This window comes from Cebidichthys violaceus, unplaced genomic scaffold (genome assembly GCF_023349555.1).
Source record: "Cebidichthys violaceus isolate CVI_PGR_0920_01 unplaced genomic scaffold, fCebVio1.0.p SCAF_1, whole genome shotgun sequence".
In the NCBI taxonomy this organism is placed as follows: domain Eukaryota; kingdom Metazoa; phylum Chordata; class Actinopteri; order Perciformes; family Stichaeidae; genus Cebidichthys; species Cebidichthys violaceus.
The window spans coordinates 24368687-24385783 of NW_027176262.1; the positions used below are offsets into that span (position 1 = coordinate 24368687).

At 45.5% G+C, this 17097-nt stretch overlaps 1 protein-coding gene across 1 annotated transcript in view; it reads right to left on the minus strand.

Annotated features, from left to right (window-relative positions):
* si:ch211-137a8.4 (uncharacterized) overlaps positions 1–4825 on the minus strand; it is a 29061-nt gene extending 24236 nt beyond the window's left edge. Inside the window, exon 1 of the mRNA XM_068716535.1 lies at positions 4439–4825. The gene's annotated coding sequence lies outside the window, so the exon portion shown is untranslated. The remainder of the gene's footprint in view (positions 1–4438) is intronic.
* Between the last annotated feature and the right edge of the window lie 12272 nt (positions 4826–17097).

Sequence of the window (17097 nt, forward strand, 5' to 3'; positions counted from 1 at the left end):
TGCTTGAGGTGTTTTTTTGCCGAAGGGAGCGTTTAAAAACGTATCTCCATAATTGGTCCATGCAGAAGCTTGAACTTGCAACCCTTCAGTTCCCAAGCTCACGTACCGAGCTACATAAGATCCATACCACCGAGCTACATAAGATCCATACCGGCATCGGTTTCTACACAGCCGCTGGGTTCCCTTCATCCCTCTACAGTACAACAAACAACTTGCAGGGACCTGAAGTCTGCTGGAGCCGCACAATCCATCACAGTGAACGCCGCCGTGGTGGAGTTATGACACCGTAATGCGGTGATGGATGGCAGACTTTCACTCTGCGTCTGCCTGCAACGGCACACTTGACAACGGATGACGTCACTCCAGCTGTTTTTTGCATATTGAAAAGGAAAGAAGTCAGTCTGACTACAGATGCTTTGCAAACTGATCACACAGGTCACCGGGCTGAATATGCAGAGGCAGCGTCTCCTGCAGGGTTTCCTGTATGAAAGATGCCCTCAGCCGACATCTCTACATTCCGATCACCCTTCACGGGGATGAAGTGAATCGCTTCTACACGCTGGTTTTATGTGGAGTTTAGAAATCCTCATGATGTGCATGTGATGTGAGGAGAGCGGAGGGAAATGTGCCGTACATTACTGAGCGACGTCCTTTGCAATGTTCCTCCGCGTTGCCACGGCGGCCGACGCCATGTTCCACGTCTAAAACAACCATTTTAGTCCATCTGCTCGAAAAGGACTGTTGGCGGCTAGCTGGCGTGCAGATAGCCGATGCTGAACGCACCTCCTACCTCCTCCTCTCCTCCTCCTCATCACCTGCCTTGTCAGCTCCATGTTTAGTTCACAGGACTCGCATGTCTCTCCCATCTTTCCTCCTCTTTTTTTCTCCATTGTTCATCCGCCTGCTGTCATCCGCCTAACTCCTTTCATTCATCTTCTTTTATCTGCCTTTTAAATGTGTCCTCATTCACCTCCTCTCCATAGTTGTTTCTCGTCTCCTACTGCTTTCATTTCCTGTCCTCTCAACCTCTTGTCTTAAATCTCTCGTCCTAAAGTTGTCCCTTGTCCTCTGTCTTTTCTATAATACTTAATTTACTCTGCTCATTATCTTTTCTTCTCCTCTTACTCTAACACCAGTTTTCCTTTTCTTTCTCGTTAACGTCACTACTGCCTCCCTTCATTTCCTTTCCTTCTGTCTCGTTTCCTCCTCTTAACCCCTCGATTTTATTCTCCTAAATTCTTGTCGGATCTCTTCTATCCTTTAATTTGTCCTGCCATCCTCCCATTTTCGGTATCTGTCCCACCTTTCCTTTGTGCGTTTCCTGTCCTTTTCTGTTCCCTTTGAATCCATCCTTTGCTCCTCCTCATTCCTCTCATGTCCCTCTTTATATTCTCCTCCTTCCCACTCTTCTTCTTGTCCGTTTTCCTTAATTTGTCTCGTTTGTATTGTATGTCCACGGGGCTGTTCAAACAATATGGGACCCCATTTATTCTGCCCTTGTTAAATATGTATGAGCATTGAAGCCTTCACTGTGTCACACACTCATTTGATGATGATGACAGCAGCACAGGGGGATGATCATAAAGCAGTGTTAGTCAACAAATCAATGTCTTTGACTTGTTATCTGAGCAATATGAAGACATATTCCAATTTGTCAAAGAGTCACTCACAGACCAAGTATCCCGCACCCGAGTGATGTCACTGATGCTCGGGGTCAACGGGACCACCGAGAGGTCACACTTCCTGTTCCACGTCTGATGGACCGACTCATATAAAACCCAGAATCCAAATAGATGTCCTTCACTGTCCCAGGGTCAGAGGTGATGTGAGCTTTGATGCTGCTTCATACCTCTAATCAGAGGGAACACTTACATCACACACATACTTAGTTTGTCTACTTTTCAGAAGTACATTTTCAGATCTTTGGAATGTGTGCCGTTAGGTCGTCCTCACCTATGGTCACATGTAATACATGTTACAACACATTGTGCAACACGCTGTACAAACACAATGGATGAGAATATCGCAAATGTGTCTTCATAGGTTAAGTTTTAATTGTTGACAAACACTAGATCACCAAACACTTAAATGATAGCGCTTACAGTTGCATTTATTAATGGAGTGGATTATTCTCCCTCCTCCATTGTTATCCTTTATCTCTTTACTTCCATACTTTTAAATCACCTCCTCCCATTTATTTCCCTTTAAAATCCCCCTCTTTCCATCCCCCCCTTCCCCTTTTGTTACGCTGAAGGCGGCCGCTGCTTGAGAGCGCGGAGACACACATTTGTGAAGTAGGAGAGAAGAGCGCTCGAGCTCTTCTTCTATTTTTTTTTTATATCCGTCAAAGCTCCAATAGCGTGTGCGCGCCGCAGACAAGGAACATAATTCTAATGAGAAAGAGGGAGGGAGGCGCGTTGCCGAGGCTGAGGGGGAGGAGGAGGAGAAGGAGGAAGCCAGTCAGCCATCCAGTCGCGCGCGCATGCTCGAAACAGCAGGTGCCCGAGCTCCCGTTAAAAGGAAAAAAAAAACCTAATTTGCATTGCTGATGAGCTGCTGTGAGCCTCCTCCCCCTCCATTTTGGGGGGCAAAAAGCTTCTAATATGGCGACATGTTTTCATTCGAGAAACGGATTAAATAATTATTTCTTATTATGTAGAATATTCAACAGATTTTGCAGCAATAATACATACAAATCCCTGCTGGAATATTTTAGAAATATCACTGTGGAAATAAACAAAACAAATGAAAAGGATTGAGTGCTACACACACGTTGATTCACTGTTATATAAAACATAACTGAGGCTTTCATTTTGGGTTAACGAGCCGATTTAAACGCGTGTGCACCACCACATCCACACAGGGAACAATAGAGAGCCACTGTGACGCCAGAACTGCACATGGGCATCCGTTAAATGATCAATGAATCAGCCAATCCAGAGGGGTACGAATAATCGATGGTGATAAAATAAAAAGAGAGCAGCGCGTGAAGGGGTTCGCGGAAGGCTTCGACATCAACAACAACAGAGAGAGCAGAGCGCGAGAGAAAGAGGCGCACACTGGAGCCCTCATTGAGCAAAACAAGTGAAGCGCCAAATTCCCAACAAGCAGCTCCCTTGTCTATTGTGGGGGGGGGGGGGGGGGGGGGGGGGCTGGCATACTCCTCCCTTCAAACCTCTAACCAGCTTATAGAACATATACTGCAGCAGTCAGTAATAACGGCGATAACAATAATCATGAATTGTGAGTTTGACTCCCAGAAGAATCTCGCTCCTCCGCTTCTCTCCGCGCTGACCTCGTTCGCGTCTCACACATGGACGCCAGCCTGTGATTATGATGTGATTTCAGTCTGTCTGTCGCCATGTGCGTGCGCTCATACACGCGCGTCGTCGAAAATGGCTGAGACCCCCATCCCCCCCCACCTACCCCCCACACCATCCCCAGCCGACTTCTCAGTCCCCCTCTTGTCTTTCTGCGCGCGCATTTATTATGATTTTACTTTATTTCATTATTTATCAATTTATTGCCCTGTTGATGCTAAAATGATAACTTCATGCACCTTTGGAGTTCTATATATATATATATATATATATATATATATATATATATATATATGGACACACACACACACACACACACACACACACACACACACACACACACACACACAGATGACAGACACACATGTCAGATGCACCGGAGTATATTTAACAGTTGACCGTATGTGTCTGCCCTGGAGAGCAACAATACAGCATAGAAATATCAGAGCAACATCTCAGAGCAGCTGCCGGAATATTATGAGATTACATGTATGAGATATAAAGAAATATCATGAAGCCTCTGTTGAGCCCCACATGAGCACATGATCTGCCTTTGTTGCTTCAGAAGAAGGACCAGCGCACAGAAAGCAAGCAGACACTCAGACCGGAGCCAGGCTGTGTGGTGGATCCGGGCCATGTGATTGACTAAAGCATTACACTGACATATTATTCTATTTTTGCCCCTTCCACGTTGCCTCCAGAAAGGAGCAGGATCAGTGTTTTTTTTTTGGGGGGGGGGGCACAAACCACCGCGCGCAGCGTCGCCAAACAACAGCCCCGTTCATTGTCCCTCTCCGCTGCCGCTGTCTCCTCGCGCACACCGGAGACCCTCCAACCACGACAAAAACAAGCCCCTCTTGCACCCACAGTCAGTTAAACCTCACCACTCCCACTACTACTACCACCAGGTCATTTGGCCGTTAACGGCTAATTACCCGCCAGCTAATCGCCATTAAACGTATTCCCGCGACCTGTAGCCTCAAAAGTGCGACCGGCAGGGGCGAATAAAACGGTTAATTTAAGGAGGTGAGAAAAACAAATAAATGAAAAAGAGATGAATGCAAACAACGGGGAGATGATGAGAGCAGAGAATAGATAAATAAGTGAGCCAAACAAACCTCCTTTCGTGCGCGTAAATCCGTTTCCAAGCGCGTGGAGAGAAAGGTAATAAGCTTGATGTGTTGGACGGGAAAAGACGCTGCCGGGGCTAAATCCTACCAGCCATCCTCTCTCTCTCTCTCTCTCTCTCTCTCTCTCTCTCTCTCTCTCTCTCTCTCTCTCTCTCTCTCTCTCTCTCTCTCTCCCCCCAGTCTGTGCAGAGGTCTCTCTCTCACTGGCTGTCTCTCGCTCCCTCGCGCGTCTCTCTCTCCCTCTCTGTCTTGCTAAGTCTCTCTCTCTCTCGGCCAATTGTGAGGGATGGAATTGGCGCGAGGGGTCTCGTAGCGGGACGTTGGCAGATCCCCCCCTACACACACACTCACACACACACTGTATGTACTCACACCCACGGACGCGCAGGACGCTTTTTTACCTCGCTCCCTCCCCTATGGTTGCCCCTGGCAACTATGAAGACCACCACCAGACCCGCCCCTCGCCAGACCCCCCCGCCCTAAATTTCATCCCCCAGTTAAGAGGGTTTAGAGAAAATTATCTTCTCGGGGGTTCATTTGCGCGCTAAAGCCGCAGAGAACTGAACGCGACGCGCGCGAGCTTTTCAGATATATAAATAAAAAAAACGATTGAGAGAGAAATGAGCTGGAGACTAACAGAAAGAGAAAGAGAAAGAGAAAGAGAGAGAGAGAGAGAGAGAGAGAGAGAGAGAGAGAGAGAGAGAGAGAGAGAGAGAGAGAGAGAGAGTCAGCACTAGTCTGGGCGCCAACAGCTTACAACTCTCCCTATGGTGGCTGCTCCATTCACGGTTAAGGCATTGTTTTGTACCAGCATGTGTGTGTGTGTGTGTGTGTGTGTGTGTGTGTGTGTGTGTGTGTGTGTGTGTGTGTGCGTGCGTGCGTGCGTGCGTGCGTGCGTGCGTGCGTGTGTGTGTGTGTGAAGGCAGGAGAACAATGGGGGCAAAGCATCCAGAGCAAGAAGAGGGAGGGGGGGAGGTGAGGAGCCCCCCCCCTCTTTCAAACATCAACCATTCAGCGTGAGCCGAGAAGATGGAGAGGCAGAGGGACTACGTCGTCCTCCACACTAAGCCGGCTAAATTTGAAAAAGGCACATGTTCACTGGATGTTCACTGGATGTTCACTGGATGTTCACTGCAGCGCCGTCACATCTGGGCTCCAGCGTCCACTGGAAGCGTCTCACCAGCCGAGCGTCTCCCTGCAGTGCAGATCTGTTGGTTCTCTCCTTAACCTTAACTCAGCCGGGACCAACTAACCAATCCTTAACCAAACTGTAGTTGGATTTTTAAAAAAATATTGCAGCACACGGTTTTAAAGCAAACAAACTGAATTTGCAGCTTCTTATGATCAGTGTTCAACCGATACTTTGAAGCTGCACTTGAATAGATGTAATGAGTGGTTGTAGCATGCCACCATACACTCCTCCTCCTTGAGAAAGGTGACAACAAACAGGAACAAGTCATGAGCAAAGCGATGATATGAGGCTTCTCATGACACGCTAATGAGACAACTTCATAAAATCATAACCCTGACTCGAGTTTGCTGTCGGGTTTCTATGCTGAAAAACAAACAAAAAGCGACCTAAACTGAGCTGATCATGGAGTCAGAGCCTAAGAAAAGTTGAACAGTTACTGCAGTCGTTTGGTCCATGTTCACAGAGAAGAAAAAGCATCTGGTAGAGGAGACAGCCGGCAAGTCAATGCTGAAGTGTCTTTAAAGCTGCATTCTCTCTAGTGTCCAGCAGGGGGCGACTCCTCTGGTTGTATAGAAGTCTAGTCTAAAATGACTCTACTTCTCTCTTGATTTATTCCCTCAGTAAACATTGTAAACATGAGTTTATGGTCTCAATCTCTAGTTTACAGTCTTCTTCAATACAGCATGATGTTCATTTAGGACATTATGCTCCATTTAGAGTCAAACAGACCATAAAGAGGGGGATGCTTTAGGGGCGGGGCTACTGTGATTGACAGGTATCAGAGCCATGTACGGCGTCTCTACGTCACTCCTCCAAAGAGACGCAAAATGATCTCAAAGAGACATAAACTCACATAAAGATACGTGAACACTACAACCTTCTTATTTCTTGTAGTCATAAGGAGACGCGTGGCGGCGTGTTCCTCCTGTTTGAGGCGCTTTGAATTGAAATCAGAATTGAGACACGAGAGAGAGAGACAGAGACGTGTCACTCAGTGTGTCGCCGAGTCTGAAGTCTCATTCTGAGGATGAGTTGACGTGACAGCTAGCAGCCTCCTTTTCCCCTCCTCCTGTTTCCTCTGCCATCCTCTCACACCTCCTCTGTCCTTCTGAGTGGAGGAGAGGAGGGACCATAAGTGAGACAGAGAGGAGAGGAGAGGAGGCTCAGGAGATCCACGCCATTTCTACATAGGAGCAAAGGTTGTTGTTTCTTAACTAGATGGTTTAGTGAGGACATCGTCTCTGTCTCCATGTTGTTATCAGGCTACATCCCACAACGTAGAGAAGTAACTGCAGGGTTGTTGGCCTGAATCCCTGTATCAACTGGCAATAAATATTCCTTGTACTCATGTAAGCACTGTTGATGTGTCTTTGAGCAAAGCACCAAACCACCAGTGACCCACAGTGACAGTTCCTGCTCAGAGGACACTTTCTGTCAGGAAGAAAAATGGTAAAATTGAATTAAAGCCTTTCAGCTTCTACCTTTTGTAAAGACGACATAAAATCGTCTGCAGACCAATAAGATAAATCTCAGCTGCGTGAACGTAATTCAGGTGAACTTTAGTGCATTTCACCAATAAACCATCGTATTAAGAAGTACAGAGAGGAAAAACCTCCAGCTGTAATTCAGCGGCAGGAGTGCTGAGTCAGACTCGTTTTTGCTCCACATCACCGCTCCAGATCCCTCCATACGCTCCCCTAATGAGGCTTTAACTGGGAGCTCAGTCCACACCCACACACACACACACACACACACACACACACAATGAGGAAGTGAGCGAAATGCTCGTCACAAGAAGCCGGCAATCAATCTCTGGTGGATAATGAAAACATATCTAGATCATTTTTAGTTATCTACAAAGCGTCTGTAGGAACTGGGAGGTTTGCTGGTTTTTAAACTTGTGGAAGTTGTTGGGACAGAAACACAGCCAGGCATTATGAGAAAATGACTTGAGGGGAAGTAAAGTCCCCGAGGTTTTTATGTACCGTATTTATAATGAAGTGGGTTTGTTGAGGTCCAGGTCTGGGCCTGAAAGCAGTCCTCTAATGGGACCATGTGTTATGGAACAACCTAGAAAGCTGGGGCACACATTTAAAAGGATTGGTTACTCTTGTGTATTTATATTATCGGCATTTGATTATGACTTCTGGTTCACCAGAATGTCATATTGTTTGTTAAATGTGTTCTTGAAGGATCAACTTGAGGATTGAGTGACACTGGCCTTTAATTATTCAAGAGTATGTGGACTTATCGCTTTTTATACTGCATATATTTGAATACTCCTCTTATTATTATTCTCTATTCTAGGAACTCCATGATGTCAGTGTGTCTCCGTGAGGAAGAGCTGCGGTGTACGTCCTCAGTGCAGAGCGGTGAACAGACATGTCCACATCAACCACTACAGTGCTACACATGGGAAACCAACTTCAACGACTGCAACTTCTTCCAGATTAGAACGGATGAATAACGCGAGGCTTCAGCACTCTTGCTTTGAGGCTAGGTGGTGATCTTGTTTCTGGCAGGTGTACTATTGGTGCGTTGCCTCAGCATCAGACCAACAGGTGCTGAGAGAGGCAGCCGCCTGCTTACGCTCAGCAAGGAAACACTGTGTGCAGAAACACCAAGAGGAACTCTGAACATACCTACAGAGTTTAGACTTTACTGAACTTTCAGGTGGATTTGAGAAGCCTCACCTGTGACTCACTCACCTGGTCTCCTGGTGAAACATTTAGAGAACTGTGAACTTACTGTGTTTTACAGTGTGAGAGAAAAAGAATGTGTTTTTTGAACATTTAAAAAACTAACCATGTTCTCGTAGAAGCCTAAATTACTGGTGGTGGGTTAAGTGGTAAACAGACTTTTCTAGTCTTCTGACCACTCAAAGCCATTTGAACACAACACGTCATCGTTCACCCATTCATACACCGATGACAGGGGCTACCGCGCGAGGTGCCGCCATCAGGACTCTGACTAACATTCACACCAGCAGGCACAGCTTGCGCGAGCAACTTGGGGTTAAGCGTCTTGCCGCGAACACGGACGACCGACCGACCGACGAACCGACGATCCTCCGATTACTGTCATCAGCGTGTGAAGGGGTCTGAATGGGTGAGCGATGGCATGTAGTGTTAAAGCACTTTAAGTGGTTAGAAGACGAGGAAAGTGCCGTACAAGTACAGTCCATTTACCGTGTAATTGGTTGTTGTAAAGTGGTGCACCTCACTGACAGGACTGCATAGTGGCTCATCTTCTTATCACTGCGTAGAGCGTTTCTATTGTGCAGCACTCGCCATGGTTCTATGAAGTCATCCCAGCTGTGCTTGGCCCAGTACAGACGATCCCACCTGCACACACACACACACACACACACACACACACACACACACACACACACACACACACACACTCAGGGCAAAGTTGACAAACATGCCAACATGGTTTCATCTTCCCTCTTAAATCTCATCCCCTCATTCTGCACTCCTTCTCTCTACACCTCCGCATGTATCGACACCATCCCCCCTTCATACACTCTCTGTCATCCCATCTCACATCTCCTACCTCCTCATCTCACCCTCACTCCACGGCCGCCTCCCTTCTTTTACTGCTCCATCACCCCATTTCTTAAAAAAAACATCCTTTGTTTTTCTGCTCAAGTGAGAAAATATTCATCTGTGCAAAGATGAATCCGTCCATCCGTCTATGTGTCTATCTTTCTGTCAAATAAAGACCCATACGCACAAGCAGAGGACAAACACACACACACACACACACACACACACACACACACACACACACAGTCCAATGTCGTCTGGATGTCACCAGACAGAGAGATGTCTAGAGAGAGTCCTCTGCCTCTGGTGTCAGCAGAGTGTGTGTGTGTGTGTGTGTGTGTGTGTGTGTGTGTGTGTGTGTGTGTGTGTGTGTGTGTGTGTGCGTGTGCGTGTGTGTGTGTAAACAGCAACACAGACAGAGGAAAAAACAAGCAGAGGACAGTGAGCGACGGGCAAAAAACCAACAGACAGAAGGCAAGACAGAGCAAGCAATGAGACAGAGAAAGTGCCAGACAGCGGCATTAAACGAGGAGTAAGAGAGAGAGAGAGAGAGAGAGAGAGAGAGAGAGAGAGAGAGAGAGAGAGAGAGAGAGAGAGAGAGAGTTTGCCCGAGGACAGAGCGACCAGCGTTGGCATGCCTGGCTAAAGCAGGGGCTGCTGGGTAATAAATAACTGTCACTGGCATGTCAGAGGAAAAGGGCTGGATACACCAGAAACACAGACAGACAGAGAGATGCACAGACTGATGCTACAGATAGAAGAGAACGGTGAGAGGCTAAATGCTAAATGGTAGTTCTACTTATCGACACCTTCATCTGTCAGCTTCTAGTAAAATAAATATCTTTGAAAACACGAGTATGTGGTTTCATTCTTTTATAAAAGCTGGTGGATGTAGTTTTTTATCAAACACACTTTATGTTTCGTGCTGATGAGTTTCATGCAGACCCAAACGTTAAAGTGCTTCAACATCGTCTGTGAGATCCTGTAGCCTCAGTGTTAGCCAGTTCAGAGACAGACAAACCACGACACGGCCTGGTGTCCCGTGGATCACCCTTAAAACCTGATAAGCCCGACGGACCCACATTCGGGTCCGCTGTAGCATTTACCGTCGAAAAAAGTCCATTTATGCATGTGTACAATTTATGAATGTGTACATGTTATATACCAAAAAAAAAATAAAAAAATCTGGGTAAAACGAACAATCTAAGACATTTTTACAAACTCCAAACACCATTCTACACAACTATTATACCCAACTAAAAGATTTATTTAATGGTTGATTATTTAATCGACCAACCACAGGCTGAGCTAGGAGACCTGGAGTGGAAGCCAGATGAGAAAATCCCATGGATGACAGACATAAACAGGCTCAGAGAGGATCCAGGCTCTCTAAATGATGCCAAACTGCTGCATATGATAGATTGAACACTATTAGTCATAAAAGAAGTGAAATATATCATTATATACTATATAAAATTACAATGGAACAGCTGGAACCAAATGACATTTTGGTTGACCTTGGCTGAAATCTCTGCACTCAGACCTCTCTAGCTCTTGAATGCTTCACTTTATCAAAGAATACATTGTGCAGAGAGACTCTCAACCCATTGGGCTATGATCTGGAGAGGTTTAAAGCTTTCAACTACAACATTAAAAAAAAATATATCTTATCAAAATTGGATTATTTGATAGGCGGAGATAAAAGAATTTCAATTTGTGCTGTGTTCCATCTTAATGTTCTCTTAACCAGTGAAATATATACTGATATTTACAAATCTGAACAAATCTCACAAGTGTCAGCTTTCTAAATACCAAAACTATTAAAATACACCTTATATTTAGACGAAAATCACTCTCTTTACTATGGGTATGTAATAATCGAGGAGAGGCCTACAAATAGGCTTAGGGCTGAACAGTTTAGACGACGGTGTTTCTAGGGCTTGTGTCTTGTCGACGGTGATTGATGTTGTGTTGGTGAAATGGTGGTGGGTTAGGGTGCATTGTGCTTGGAGGGCTTGCTCAACATGGTAAATGGTGTTAGGGATATCTAATGGTGCTGTGGATAGTAACAGACTTAAAGCTACTTGGCAGCTACAGCCACACTGAGCACCGGCAGCCTGTGAAAATATGCCTCTTTTATCATAACTTGACCTGATTTCTCTGAGACGTCGTATGAAAAATGTCTTTTGCTACTTTGGTGAAATGTAAGAGTCGTTCTACTGAATACATACCAGTGAAATGTCCCAAAGACGCTGTTTCTTCTTCTTACTGATGTGTTTGCGTCGATTGAAGACCCAGTTTAGCGATATGTTCTCTCTGACGTAGAGGAGGACATGCTAAGACATTAAGATGGGGGGGGGGGGGGGGGGGGGGGGGGGAATGAGGGCGATGGAGAGAGGATGACGCTATGTGAACGGATGCATGTACCTACACACACATACAGAGGCAGAGGGATTTGTGGGGGATTTGACAGTGAAGTCATCTCTGTTATCTTAGCGTTGCACTGAGCAGGCAGCTGTGAATGACCAGGACACACACACACACACACACACACACACACACACACACACACACACACACACACACAGGCTTCTTCCCTCCCACTCATGCTATCACCACGCATTAGGGCAAACACCTCGTGAGCTTTGTCTGAATGTGTGTGAGTATTGAGCATGAGTGTTATTACTCTTTATGTATTTTCTCAGTATAATCTATACATTATACACTTCATTTGTAAAAAAATTAAATTATAATCAGAAAAAAACAGTTTATATTGTCTTCCAAAGTGTTTCCTGATCAACATGAACACATTGTTTATTGGAGCCTTTCTAAATGCTTATGACCATTAACAACAATTATTAATATGAGCATTATTCTGATCTGTAACCTCAACCCCTCCTCAAGCCCAGCTCATCAAACACCCAGCATTCATAGCAACATCTACAAGAAACGATTCGCCGTAATTCGTAGATATTCCACAAAATGATTTTGTATGTTAATCCGCAAAATCACCAACGAGGCATTCACGATCCGTTCATTAGACTCATGAGTCGTTAGTCAAGTGAGTCATTTGAGTCACTTGAGTCGCTTCTATAGCTGGGGTTTGGTTGCTTTTAGGCACAAAAAGCACTTTGTTGGAGAGAGATCGTGGTTTGGGTTAAAAACCGTCTTGCTAGGTTTCAGAGACAGATCCTGGTCTCTTATCTTGTCTCAGGGTCTCAGACACTTTGTCCAGCCACCCTGACAAACACAGCTTTAATAGGACAGCAGAGTCAGGGATTATAACTTTTTAAGTTCTACTGTAGCCTACAATATATAAGACAAAGTACTGAATAGCCTCATATCGTAAATCCCTTCTACCTCTCCTCTCTTATTCTTCTCATTTCTCTCCACAGAGCTGCTTTGTTTCTTTGTTCCTCCATTTTTTGGGGGGTTTAAACAATGACGCAATCAAAAAACACAACGCAACCCTGTAGTGAGGAGGCGGTGGGTTTAATTAGTTTCTAGGTAACAAGGAAAAGATACAAATTTCTATTTATTTACTGCAGAAATGCATTGAATTAGCTGGTCTTCTGTTTCGATCGCGTGTCTAACAGCTCTGTGTTTGCATTTGAAAAATGTGCTGCAGAAATGAAGTGTTTTGCAGGCGGTGGAGAAAATGTGGTCACTGAATGCATTTTGTGTTTTGTCCACATAGATTCTGTTTCACTGACTGTGTGACTTCAGTTTTGACTAATGTGTTTTGTTGATGTAATAATAAACTGTCAATATGTAGATTTAACATGCAGTTTGTATTCATAGTATATTTATTTGACTCATTTTTCAACTGGTTCAACATTTTTATGAGTTTTCCTTGAATCTGTATTTGCGTGTGCATTCATAAAATATCGCCTTTGTGTGCCTCTTCAAGCTAAGCTACGGGTGAGTAAGCATGTGTGTGTGTGTGTGTGTGTGTGTGTGTGTGTGTCGAGGGCACGCTTATGTGCATGTCAAGGGTTAGGGGAAGTGTGTGTATCTCAGCGATTCCAGTCAAATGAATTTCTTGCTCATCCATCCCTGCTTGCCTTTTTTTCGGTGAGCCCTGTCGGCAGCGTACAGCCACCGCCGGCCAATCAGGACGCAGTTTAGGACGCCGCTGTCGGCAGCAAGTGGCTCTGTGATTGGTGGAGGCGAGCGGGCTATAAGCGGAGGAGTTTAGCCGGGATTAACTTCGATATCTAATCAATGTTGACTGGTGGAATAACAGAGGGAGGCCGAGTCGGGAGGAGGAGGGGAGCACAGAAAATGGCAAAAGGAGAAGCAAACGAGGAGAAAAGAGAGTTAAGAAAAGGATGTAAGGAAGAGAAAAGGAGGCGAAAACGTGTGTAAGTGGTAGAAAAAAAGGTTTGTGTGGCAGAGAGAGAATAAGTGAGGCTTGAAGGAGCGTAAAATGGCATGAAAACTATGTGCAGTAGAGGGGGAGAGATGGAGCAGAAGGTGTGAAAGGAGGGGAGGTGGGGGAAAGGAGGGCAGAAAGAAGGAGAGCAGGAAACAGAGGGAGAGATGGAGAGGAGGGGGAGAGACGGGAGGAAAGGAAGAAGTAGCGGAAGAAGACAAATGGGAGGAAGCAATGAGGAAGAGGAGAGGCACGAAGAAGTGGAAAGAAAAGAGAGAGGATGTGGAGTTGGAGGCAAGGAGGGAGAGAGAGATTAAATAGACAAGAGGACGGAAATGGAGGTGGAGAAGAAAGAGGAGGAAGCATTAGAGGAAGGTAAATGGAGCCGAGAGAAAGATAAGATGAAGAGGAAGGAAGTGAAGCATGAAGTAAAGGTAGATGAGGAGTAAAAACAAGAAGATGAGGTACAAGCGGGCAAGAGAGAGGAGGGAATGAGAGAGGAGGAGGAGGAGGAAGAGGAGGAGCAAGGTGGCAGGCAGAAGGAAGAAATGGTGGATGGTTACAGATTGTAAAGCCCCCTGAGACATATCTGTGATTTGTGATATCAGGCTGTATCATTAAAGGTGACTTGTCAAGAAAAATGAAAAGAAGGAGCAGGAGGAAAAGGAGAGGAGGGGAACAAGAAGATAAATTAAAAGAATAAAGAGTAGGAGGAATTAGAGAAGGAAGAGAGAGACGAGGGGAAAGAGAGGCAGGAGATGGAGGAGGAGAAGGAGGAGGAAGCATAAGAGGAAGGGAAGAGGAGTAAGAGAAGTTGGGGATGCAGGAGAGTTGCAGGGGAGGGGAGAAAAGAGAAGAGGAAGATGAAGAGAAGGGAGAGGGGAACAGAAGAGGAGGAAGAAGAGGAAGTAAAGAAATGGGTGAAGAAAAAACCAAAGGAAGAGAGAAAGTAGACAGAAAAGGAAGAAAGAGGAAGGAGATGGAGGAGATGGAGGAGACATAAGTGCAGGTAAGGACAAGGAACAGTATAGGAGGAAAGGAGGAGGAAGAAGGGGGAGGAATAAAAGGAGAAGTGAGAGGAGAAGCACAAGGATGAGACGAAGGAGAGCGGGAAGAGGGGGGGGGTTAGAGGAGGAGCAGGACTCCTTTCAGTGCTCTGATGCATGACAGCATCATCCAGCCCTAAACATCCCACAACCCCCATTCACATGAATTCATGCTGTGTGTGTGTGTGTGTGTGTGTGTGTGTGTGTGTGTCTGTGTGTGTGTGTGTGTGTGTGTGTGTGTGTGTGTGTGTGTGTGTGTGTGAAAAAAACAAAAGTATGACTAATCACACACTCACACACACACACACACACACACACACACACACACACACACACACACACACACACACACACACACACACACACACACACAGGGGTGCGCTAACAGCATGGAAGTGAAATGAACAGTTGGAAGCTGAAACGGCTGGAGGAGAGACACAAACAGAGACTTTGGTTTCTTCTGAGATCAACCTAATCTAACCCTAACTGAGTGGTTTCCTGTGAAGATGGAGGTTTACGTGTAGATGTGTGTTATTGAAAAGCAGCAGATGCTGAATCGTTCTTTAACCTGCTTCATGTTGTCTTCACTCAAGGACCAGTCAACTACTGGCAATTTGTATGAAAATGCAGAAAAAGTCATTTCTAAAACGGTACCGCAGTGATTTAGTATTGCACTTCAAACATGAAGTCTGGAGGCCTGAGAGAGGCAGAAGGATCCTAAATGTTCCTCACAATCATCGGGACAGAGGACAGAGGACAGAGGACACAACGACTGCAGCAGTTACTGTACAGTTTGCACTGTGCAAACTTTGACTCGATCAATCAAACGGGACCTAGAGCGCATTTCATCGTCTTTCCAATTTCAAGGAATGACAATTATTTAAATTGGAAAAAGTATAAATCATAGTTTTATCACAGTTGTCAGAATCTTTTGAGTTTTTCCACTATTTTTCTCCTTAAAAGTTGCTCTGGGAATCTGCCAGGACTGTTTCACAGTCGTCTTCATGAGGTGTGATTTTAACAGACTGAACTGAACTTTATTTCATTAAAACTCATTGGACTGAAATGAGGAGAGAGGGATGAAGATAAAGACAGACGTAGTGAGAAAGGGAGAGAGAGAGAGAGAGAGAGAGATGGATGAGGAGGACACAGAGACAATAAAGCATTGTGCTGACATCCTGTCCAACGACAATAAGCAAGAGAGTTTTGAACTTCATGCAGTGTAATAGTCTCTCTCTCTTTCACTCTGTTTGGGTGACTGCTCTCTTCAAGCCACATTAATCTGTGTAATTACATTTCCTGTTCCTCCTCTCATCTTTTCCTTCCTCTTCTCCTCTCTCCTTCCTCGTTCTCACACTTACTCCTAACGTCTCAGCCAGTCTACAGCCACAGAGTCAAATGCTGACGTCAGCATGTTGACTTGATGCTGCTCAGCAGGTATCATATTTGCCACTTTCACCACCCTAGCTCACTGTGTTAGCATGCTAACTAGCGCCAAACACAACATGCTGCCAAGGATGATGGGAATGTCATGAATTTCTCAGCTATTTTGTCCAAACAAAAGTATTGGACACATTAAAATGGTGACCTGATGACCAAAGATACAACAATTCATCTCCCTGAGGGGAGATGAATTTCTGAACCAAAGGTTATGACAATCCCTCCAGTGGTTGTCAAGACATTTCAGTCTCAAGCTAACAGTCCCTACGGCGCACAGGGCTGCTTACCATCTTAATCCCAGCTAACACATACAAAGCAGCAGAACCCTTTTGAACTGGATCATTTGTAAGCATGGAGACGTTTTAAAGCAGGATGTTGGTGCACAGATGTCCATCGCTCTGCTCACTCATGTCCGACCTCCTCTCCCTCTCCACATCCTCCGACTCCCTGATCCATGCTGAGCCACCGCTGAGAAAGCCAAGCGTTCGTGGATGTTGTGATGTTTCCTTTTCATCCTTGGACAAATATGAAAGTAGTTTTTTTTTTCTTTCCCAGCGGGAAGGATTCACAAGACATCGATAACAGGATCGACACACTTAGTCCCACTTACCTCTAATGGCTGCAGTTCAGGCACTTGTTTTGCCGTCCACATTTGTGTACAGGGACTATATATGTCAGCCACGTCATTAGTGCTGTGTGCAAAGGTGTGTTTACGTCAGTCATCTCTCCAAACACAGCAGGAAAAGAGGCCTGTGTTTCCATTCATCGGGAGCAAATGCAAATGTCCAACTGTCCCGTCCTGTCCCGTCCTCATGCAGGGGTTTGTTTTTGGAATGTGACCCAAAGAAGAGAAGGACAGCAGCACAGATATGAAACACACACACACACACACACACACACACACACACTTGTGTCTGAGTGCTACCAGACTGACTGTCATGTCAACGCCTGCAGCTCTGCCATGATTCAGCAACACAGAGAGACAGAGAGGTGAAGACAAATACGAGATGTGGAGACAAGTAGTAGAGAGACAGAGTAAAGAC